Below are 9,495 nucleotides of genomic sequence, written 5' to 3' on the forward strand. Positions count from 1 at the left end.
TAAATGCAAATATTCAAGTATGTACTCAAATTTTAAATAAAATACTCTACATAATCAATAATAATTTAAAAATTTAAAAGAATTATCTTATTCCACACAAAACCATTTAAAAAGAAAAAAATAAGCTAACAAACTATTTAATTATGAGACTTTTTCATAATATTCATGAATTATCAAGAATGGGCGGAAGAGTATTGTATAGTGTAACACCCTCACTACCAGAATGTCACGCTTCTGGCTGCGCCACTCTAATAACAAGAAGTATTACGACTACTTTATATACTTAATATTAAAATAGCAGCCTGTTACTTGACACCGTATCGCTAATTTCTTTGAAAATTAGAAATAAATACTTCATCTTAAAAAAATAAATAGGCATAGATTCATATACAAGATTTTCTACATAATAGCTTATAATATAATATACATATAAAACACACAACTCCTATCCCTCTTACATAATTGTAATAACAAAGACGACGGAAGAAAAATAATCTAATTAATACAACATCATATAAACCAAAACGCAGTATAACTCTTCATAATACTCCTTCATCCGATTTCCTGAAAAGGTAAAGCTGTAGGGGGTAAGAACCTAACCACACGGTCTCACCACAAAGTTTCAGAATTGTCATAAGAAGATATTTAATAAGAAAACTGTTTTCAAGCTCAGTGTTATCATTGCCTTATGAATCTTTTAAAACCCAATAGCTAATCGTTCAAAACCTTTTCAAAGAAACGATGTTTAATCTTTCAGAAATCCAAAACCTTTCTTTTCTTATAAGAAAATCTTAATCAGAAACTAATCACGCCATCAATCAACACAATCATCAATTCAACACCAAAGCTCATTCTCAAAAGTAGCACACCAGGATAAACACAGGCAAAACAGACAAGAAAAGCACAGGTTTAGGTAGCATTTATAGTAAATAGTTTAGATAGCAGTTAAGAACAGTTTAACAATTAGGCAAGCCAAAATAAATTCAAACCCAAGCAAAGCATAAAAATGCATATGATGTATGCATGTCCTATGGCTAATGAGCTCATCTGTCGGTTATCCAGCCAACCCGACAAGTCCGAAAACCTTAAACTGTCCCTCGACGTGCATCCCCAAGAGTCTATGCATAGTTTTTTTTCTCAAGATCAATATTGCTCAATGGGGGTTAACATTCCCAAAAATTTATAAGTGCCCGGTTACTCTTACATCGTAGGGTCAACAGAGTATCGAGTTTCAACGTGGAACAAGTGGTGGCAAGCCACTGCGTCTACCCAGAAAAATTCGTGTCTCGGATAATTCAAATTCATAAGCCATATGAATAATTCATTCATCATTCATCAATATCTAAGTCATTCTCAATATCATCATCATTCGTCAATCCATATCCCATTTCCAAATTCATTCAAAAATCATATTTCAAAGTCAATCCTCATCATCCTTCTTTTCATTATATTAATCAACAATCCCAATCCAAAACATAATTCTTTCTTTTCTAAATAAATCAATCTTAAAACATATAATGTTTAAAAACTAAATCTTTTCAAATAATTACTTTAGGCGAAACTTCCAATTTTATAAAATTTCGACAGCATCTCCTCTAAAATTCGGACTCTGCTACCCTTTTTAGGTCCCATCCAAACATTTCTCAAACCCTTTCTCAACCATTTTCAAATCTCAATCATTTTTCAAAATTCAACCAGTTCTAATATTAAATTGTTTTCAAATCCAACCATTTTCAATAATAAATCTTTTTCAAAACTAAACCAGCTCAAATATTAAATTATTTATAAAATCAAACTAATTCAAAGTTAAACCGCTTCCAAAGTTAATTCATTTCCATATCTCGAATCATTTTCAAAGCTGATTCATTTATATTATTAAAATAACTTCAAAACCAAGAAAAACCACTTTTCCTAATAATTAACTAAATAACTTTTCAAACTAATTTCTTTTCAACAATCACACCACTCAAGCAATCAATCATTCAGTCCAGCAAATAACCTCATTTATAAGACAATCATAATCACTAGGGATGGCAATACCACCCGAACTCGCGGGTATCCACCCCGCCCCTACCCGCACTGGGGCGGGTTTTTAGCGGTGCGGGTTCTTGGGCGGGGCGGGGCAGGGTCGGGTTTATTCAACGTTTTACTACCCACGGGTAAAAGCGGAGCGGGTTTTATGCAGGTTGTTGTACGGCGGGGCGAGGTCGGGTAGAGCAAAAATCCGCCCCTACCCACCCCGTTGCCACCCCAAATAATCACAGACATATATTTCTCACATTAATATCTATTTATAACAACTCTATAATGATAAAATAAATTTTAAGAAAACCCCTACCTCAACAAGCCGAGACCCGAAAACCAAATGCGTCAAGGAAACCTTCCCTCTTAGCGCGTAATCCGCGACAGCCGCAACCACAACAACGTTAATCACGGCACATAAGAACTAAACTCAAACCTAAAGCATTAACGTTGCAAGGACCTTAGAAACATATAACAGAATAGCAACTATAGAGGTTTGGGATGAGGAACAGCTTACTGTACTTACAAATAAGCAAGAAAATAGAGCAGTGGCAGCTCCGGTGACAACGCAGCAGCTTGATGTCGTATGCCACAATCATAGAACTCAGCATGCCAGACCCAGAACTCGATCCTATGACACCAAAACCTCAGATCCTCAATAATTTAAAACAGAAAATACCAATTTCAAAGGTTTCGGAATGAGACGCTTACCTAGACAAGGAAGAACGACTGTACTGAATAGCGATACTCCGATGGTGGTTTCGGTGATCACGGCCACATTTTCGGTGACCCAAACAGCGGCGAAGCAGCTTCTGACAACGACAAAAGCTTCGGTGACGGCGACGGTTCTCCATGGTGGCTTTGCTCGACGGTGACTGAAACCAACACACAGAGACAATAAGGTTTCCGGAATCTCAAACAAAGGTAAACCAAACTCGAAAACCCTTACCAATGGAAGATCTCAGTGGCGCGGCAACGGAACTGGAAGCTCCTGGGACGCAATGGCGGCGAGCCCAGTCATGGCGCCATCCCTTCCTCTTCTCCCCGTCGCTCCCCTTCTCCTCCTCTTGTGCGTGTCGACGACACGGCTACGATGGCGAGGCGTGGTGCAACAGCGGACGATGACGACGACACTGAGCACGGCGTGGCAGCGAGCGGGACACAGTCTTGAACAGCACGGCAGTGGTGTGGCGGCGGCTCCTCCCCGGCACTCTCTTCCTCCCTCTCAGATTAGCCCTTCCCCGTTTTCCTCTTTCTTTCCTTCGTTTCTTTCTTTGGTTTTTCTGAAACTGCTAAATGTTGGGTTTTGGGGAAGGTTGGGGAAAGAGGATCGCGAATTCTTTTTTGTGTGTGAGAGAGAAGAGTGTATCTCAAAATGGTATGAGAAGAGAGGTGCTTTACCTTGCTATGGTTAAGACAAATCGGACGTTTCGATTTGTGTTTTCGAAAATAAAAAAATTTTTAATATTGAAATCAGACCGTTCGATTTTTTTTTTAAATATAAATCGGACCCTCCGATTTATAGTTTATTTTTTCTTCAAATAAATCGGACCCTCCGATTTGTAGTTTATTTTTTTTAAACAAATCGGACCTTTCGATTTGAACAAATACCAATAAAAAAATACCATATCAAAGAAAAATACCTAATCTTCCAATAACAATGTATTACACATATATTTAATCAATGTAAAAAAAATTAGCCAAAGAGGATTGGTGGCGGAAATAGATATTATTATATTTAAAAATTGAGTAAATTTATTTTTTAATAAAATTTTTTAATAAATTTATTTAAATTATACCACAAAAAGATTTTATTCCATACAAAATAATTTTAAAAAATGACTTAAAAAATGTTAGGGGTACTGTAAAAATTTGTAATAGCTCGATGCATAGTAATTCGAATCAGCCCCATTCGAATTATATAAGAACAAAACCAGGGGTTAAATCAAAACAGCTTATTTCGAATTAGTAGGGACTTCACATGCATGCATAAATCGACTCATGCTGTTTCGAATTACATAAACCAATTTGATTTGTGTATATCTCTAGCTAGTAATTCGAATTGGTCTGATTCTAATTAGTGTTGGAATGAGTAATTCGAATCAGGCTGATTCGAATTACATAAAATTGTCTTTCTGGTAGATCTTTGTAAACTTTTTTTTAGTAGAATTGTGTAATTTTGAGCTCCATTTGGTTTATATGTGTGATTTACCCAATGGTTTTTATACCACCTCAATGTGGGTAAGAAACTGTTGAACCCTTATGAATCATTGAGTTAGTAAACTCTATGATGATTATAGCAATATTGTGTGAAATAGATTGTGTTCTAGTTGATTTGGAGTTCAATTGGGCAGTTTGGAATAAAATTCAGATAATTAGGCTTGAGAAATTGACGTTTGGAAGCTTGGAGCTTGTGAAAGGAGAGGTTTTTGAGGTGTTCCGAGCTTAGAGAAGAATCGGCCAAGGTATGGTTTTGGTTTCTCATAATTAATGTTTAATGTCACGTGAAAACTTAGGTTAGAAGACCTTAAGATAGGAATGAACTAAATAAATTATTGATGGATTGTGTATATGGTATATGATGTGTGGTTCGGTTTTTGTAAATAATTTGCTATTGGAGTTGGTTGGTTTTGAGAAAAGATTTAATATTAGAAGTGGTTTGATTTTGAAATACCAATGATACTGAAAATGATTTGAATGACTGAGAGGTGTTTGGTTTGGTGGTTGGGAGTTGGGACCCTTGAAGGGTAGCAAAAGTCTGAGTTTTAGAAAAGATGCTGTCGAAGTTTTTATGAAAAATTGGAGGCTTCATTTGAAGTGGTTATTTAGAAGGATTTGGGTTTAAGGATTTTATAATTTGATTTTGAATTTGATTTATTTAGAAAAGAATGAATTAAGTTTTGAGTATGAATTTTTGATGAATGATGATGACATTAAGACTAATTGTTGACCCTCTATCGCAAGATGTGACCGGATACTTTAACTCCCCGGGTTCTCCCATGGGCATGCATAAATATATGGATTTTGAATATTATATTATATTTGAGTTTAGAGTTTGACTCCATGAAATATTATTGAGCTTGGAGTTTGACTCAAGGAGTTTGACTCCATAGAATATTATTGAGCTTAGAGTTTGACTACATAGAATATTATATTTGAGCTTGGAGTTTGACTCTGTGTATATTATTTTTGAGTTTAAAGATGCGCGCACAGAGGGACTGTCCAATGGTTAACTACCAGGACATGTCGGGTTGGTTGTATAACTGACATATGAGACTCATCAGCCATAGGACAGGCATACATCATATGCATTTGTTTGTTTTGCTTGAGTGTGCATTGTTTTAGTTTGCTTAACTGTTTAACTTTGCTTATCTGTTACTTGTTCTATCTGCTGTAATTGTACATCTGTCTGTGTTTTCCTTACTTGAATTGTATGTGTATATTTTCTGAGAAACGTCTATTGGCGGAGGTGTGAAGGGGGGGAGGGGTTGTTCCACCGGTGATTCGGAGAGTTGGAGGAGACAGAAAGTGATGCGTTAGATTAAAGTTATCTTTAGAACTTGAAAATCTTAGATAACTTATTTAATTTCTGGTTTAGTTGGACCTTTAAGCTGAAACCTGAGTGTTGGAGTTCTAAGAATGCCTCTGGCTTTCCCAAGATCTTTTATATTAACTATGTGGGCACCTTTACCATACTGAGAACCCCCGATTCTTATTCTATTCATATTTCTGTTGTTTTTCATATGCAGGTCGAGAGGCACCTCGCTGAGCGTTTGGAGTTTCCTGTACAAGCGAAGTTTGGTTATTTTAGGATGTTGTATTTTGTATTTATGTTATGTATATATGTATATAGATTCTCTTTTGTATATATTTTATGTTTATCCCTCCTAGAAGTTGACTTGGAGAAACAGGTATTCTATAGTTTGAGTTATATTTTGGGTTGTATAAATATATATAATTATATACTCTGGTGGCCTTAGCTTCGTAGGTCGAGTCTGAAACTTGATATCTGTGTTTTGGAACTCTGATCTATATATTATGTTTTTAGCCTTCTTTCGATATTGCCTATCCGTTTTACGATTATCCGTGCGAGTGTGACACGCTTTTCTGTTTTCGTTTTTGTTTAACTTATTCTTCAAGGCTCCTAGATATGATTTCTTTTAACTATATTTATGTACGTATTTTACTTTTAGAGGTCGTAATACCTCGTCACCTCTACTTTACGATTTAAGCGTAAGGCTCTGTGTGGTAGGGTGTTACACTCCCTCTCGAATCTTGTTCTGATGGCAAATTGTCACAGTCTTGGACACACTTTAACGCTACCGTGCCGGCACTCGAACTTACTCAACCTCTTGAACTAAGACTAAGTTAGCCTAACCCTCAATATTTAGCAAGAAATCTAAGAACACAAGAGAAAGGAAGTTTTGGTGGAAAGAACACTTTATTACTCAAGTGTTTGTTGACTTACACACTCAAACTCTAACTCTCACCTCCTATTTATAGCCATCCACCTCCTTAATGAATGGTTAGAATTAAATCTAATTAGCAGTCCAGATTAATCATCCAGAACCTTCATTACAAATATCTACCCTACCACAGCTTTCTAAATACTTCTAGATTATTTCATACTACTCTTCATACTTCTATATACATCAAAACTCTTCTAGAATACTTTATGACCTTCTAGAGTCATTTAAAACTTTCTAAGATATTCCGAGACCTTCTAGGATATTCTAGAACGTTCTGGAACCATCTAGAACATTTTCAAACACTCCAAAAAATTATACAAACACCATATTAAATCTAACCTTCTAAAATTTACTGTGACAGAAGATTTGAAGCGTATCTTTTGAAATTAGAATTTTTCTAATTTTAGTTTTGGTTAACCGGTTAAAAATTGATTTTTTTTAATTTGATTTTAGTTAACCAATTTTAAAAAATATAGATATAATTTTTAAATATTTTTTTAAATTGGCTAACTAAAATATGATTATAATTTTTTAATTAATTAACCACATTTTGGTTTTTTTTAACGTACATCCCATAATTTGGATTATCTCTCTTGTTCTTTCTAATTTATTTATCGTTTCATTTTCATTCATAGGTTATGTTTTTATTGTAGGTCACACTTTTAACATGTGGCCATTCAAAACCTTTAGAAAAAGATGTTTTATCGTCTTTATTTGAGTGGCGATATGTTGGTGGCTCTTTTAAATAATTAAAATGGGTCAATATATACCAAAAACAATAAATAATTAAAGGAGGCCACTCAGATAAAGATTAGGACATTAGTTAAGATAATTAAAGTCACAATTTCATTAAATTTTTAATTTAAAGAAAAATCCTAGTTAATTTTGGTATAGAAATTTCGAATTTGAAAACATTGATAAAAATTATGTTGAATTTTGATTTATTTGATTATCATTTAAATTAATCACTACATAAGTTAAAATTCTGTTTTGAAGTTATATTCGAGTTTTAATCTGATTTTTAAAGTTTCAATTTACTTAGTTTGATTTTTTAACTTAGGTATCCGTGACTCATATTAGGGTTTTAAGTGTTTAGTTGAAAAAAAATAAGGTAAAAAATTTTCAATTGTCACATCAAACAGTCGCTAGAATGTATAATGTAACAGTCGTTAGTCCATCTCAGCATGTTATTAACGATTTTGTGAGACAGTGACAAAAATAAGATTAGGAACCAATGTGAGTCATAACTATTAAGTTGGGAGACTAAATTGAGTAAATCGAAATTTTTGAAATTAGATTGAAACATAGTTGTTAGAACCGAACCAGTGATCGAACCGGTCAAACTACTGGTTCACTGATTTATTGGTTCAACTGATAAATTACTGGTTGAACCGATAAAACCGGTCTCACGTAAATATAAAATATAAAATAGTTAAAAACATAAAATTAATTTTAAAAATAGAAAAAACAAAAATTAAATTAAATTAGATATTTATGTATACTATATAATTAGTATTTGTCAAATATAATAGTTAGAAGTGCAATGGCTAAGTGGCAAGTAGAGGTTGCTTTTACTCCAAGGTTCTTGATTCGAGACCTTGTGGAGACATTTTAAAAAAATTTTCAAGTAAACCAGTTCGGTTAGACTGGTTTGCACCGGTTCTTACCGGTTCACACCAGTTTTATTCTTTAAACGGTCTAAAGAGTAAACTGAATAGGATTCGGTTCTAATCCGGTTCACTAGTTTTTCGGTCGAACCAGCCGATCCAGTTTGGTTTTTACAACTATGGATTCAAATACGAACATAATTTCAGAGACCAATAAGTATTATCTCTTTGTTGATAATTAAGTTGTTTTAATGGTAATTAAGATCTAATAATGGTTTATAATAAAAGAAGCATTCTTTTGCAACAATGAACCTATAGTAGTAGTTAGGGGTGTTCATAGATTAGATCATATCCATATAAATCCACAGTATTGAGGATATGATCTGATTTGTAAGATGATCGGATTGGATCGAATCGGATCCACACTCTAATCAGATAGAAGTAAATATGTTAACAAAAGTAAACAAAAAAAAATTATTGACCTTTTTTATAAAAATAAATTTTTTTAATATTTTTTATTTTATTGTTATATTTGATATCTGATCCAAACATAAAAAGTGCGAATATCGAATTGATCTAATGAGTTTAGTGCGGATTAGATCGAAATTTCAGCTATATCCCATCTGTAAACACCCCTAGCAATAATAACTAAAAAATTATAATGATTATATTTTTAACTAAGAAGAAGTGCCAAAAAAAAAGTACTAAATATAAGAACATTTAATCAAATATTAAAAGAAAATTTTACTTTAAAACAGTTGGACTTTTTTGCTCATATATATATATAGGAGCTTGTTATATATATATATTTTTTTTGATGAATGTGATATATTTTTTTATGTAAATAATATTTTAAAAAAAATCTAATAGTTAATCTATTATCTTTTTTGTTTTAGTCTAAATTAAATGTTTTTTATTATTTTTGGAAAGAAAATCTTTTGAGAAATTTAATAATATGTGATGAGGAACACTGAATAAATTATACAGAAACTAATTAAAACACAACATGAAAACATTTTTAAAAAAAGTTGTTTTAAGCGTCTTTATCTGAGTGGGCTCCTTAAAATGTCGTCATCTCCGCCCCTGGGCTTTTATTCTGATTCCCTGTTCTCCTTTTAACTTTTATATATATGTGGCTATATTATTTCATCGTATTATTCTTCCATACCATAATATCAAAGAAGAGGAATGGATACACAGCAAGTACTCCTCCACATGAACCATGGCATGGGAGATAATAGCTATGCTCATAACTCTATCATTCAGGTACACAACATCATCATAATATTCTCTTTATTCTCTGAATTTAAATTTGCTTATGCCGATTCATGATTGACAATGATAGATATTAACATTCTTATATATATATATATATATATCAATTTAATTTTAACAAA

The 9,495-nt window shown here is 33.1% G+C and overlaps 1 protein-coding gene across 2 annotated transcripts in view; it reads left to right on the forward strand.

The window, feature by feature from the left end:
- LOC107628867 (jasmonate O-methyltransferase-like) overlaps positions 1 to 9,495 on the forward strand; it is a 35,295-nt gene that overhangs the window by 23,153 nt on the left and 2,647 nt on the right. The gene's annotated exons all lie outside the window — the stretch shown is intronic.

Source organism: Arachis ipaensis, chromosome B03 (genome assembly GCF_000816755.2).
Source record: "Arachis ipaensis cultivar K30076 chromosome B03, Araip1.1, whole genome shotgun sequence".
Classification (NCBI taxonomy): Eukaryota; Viridiplantae; Streptophyta; class Magnoliopsida; order Fabales; family Fabaceae; genus Arachis; species Arachis ipaensis.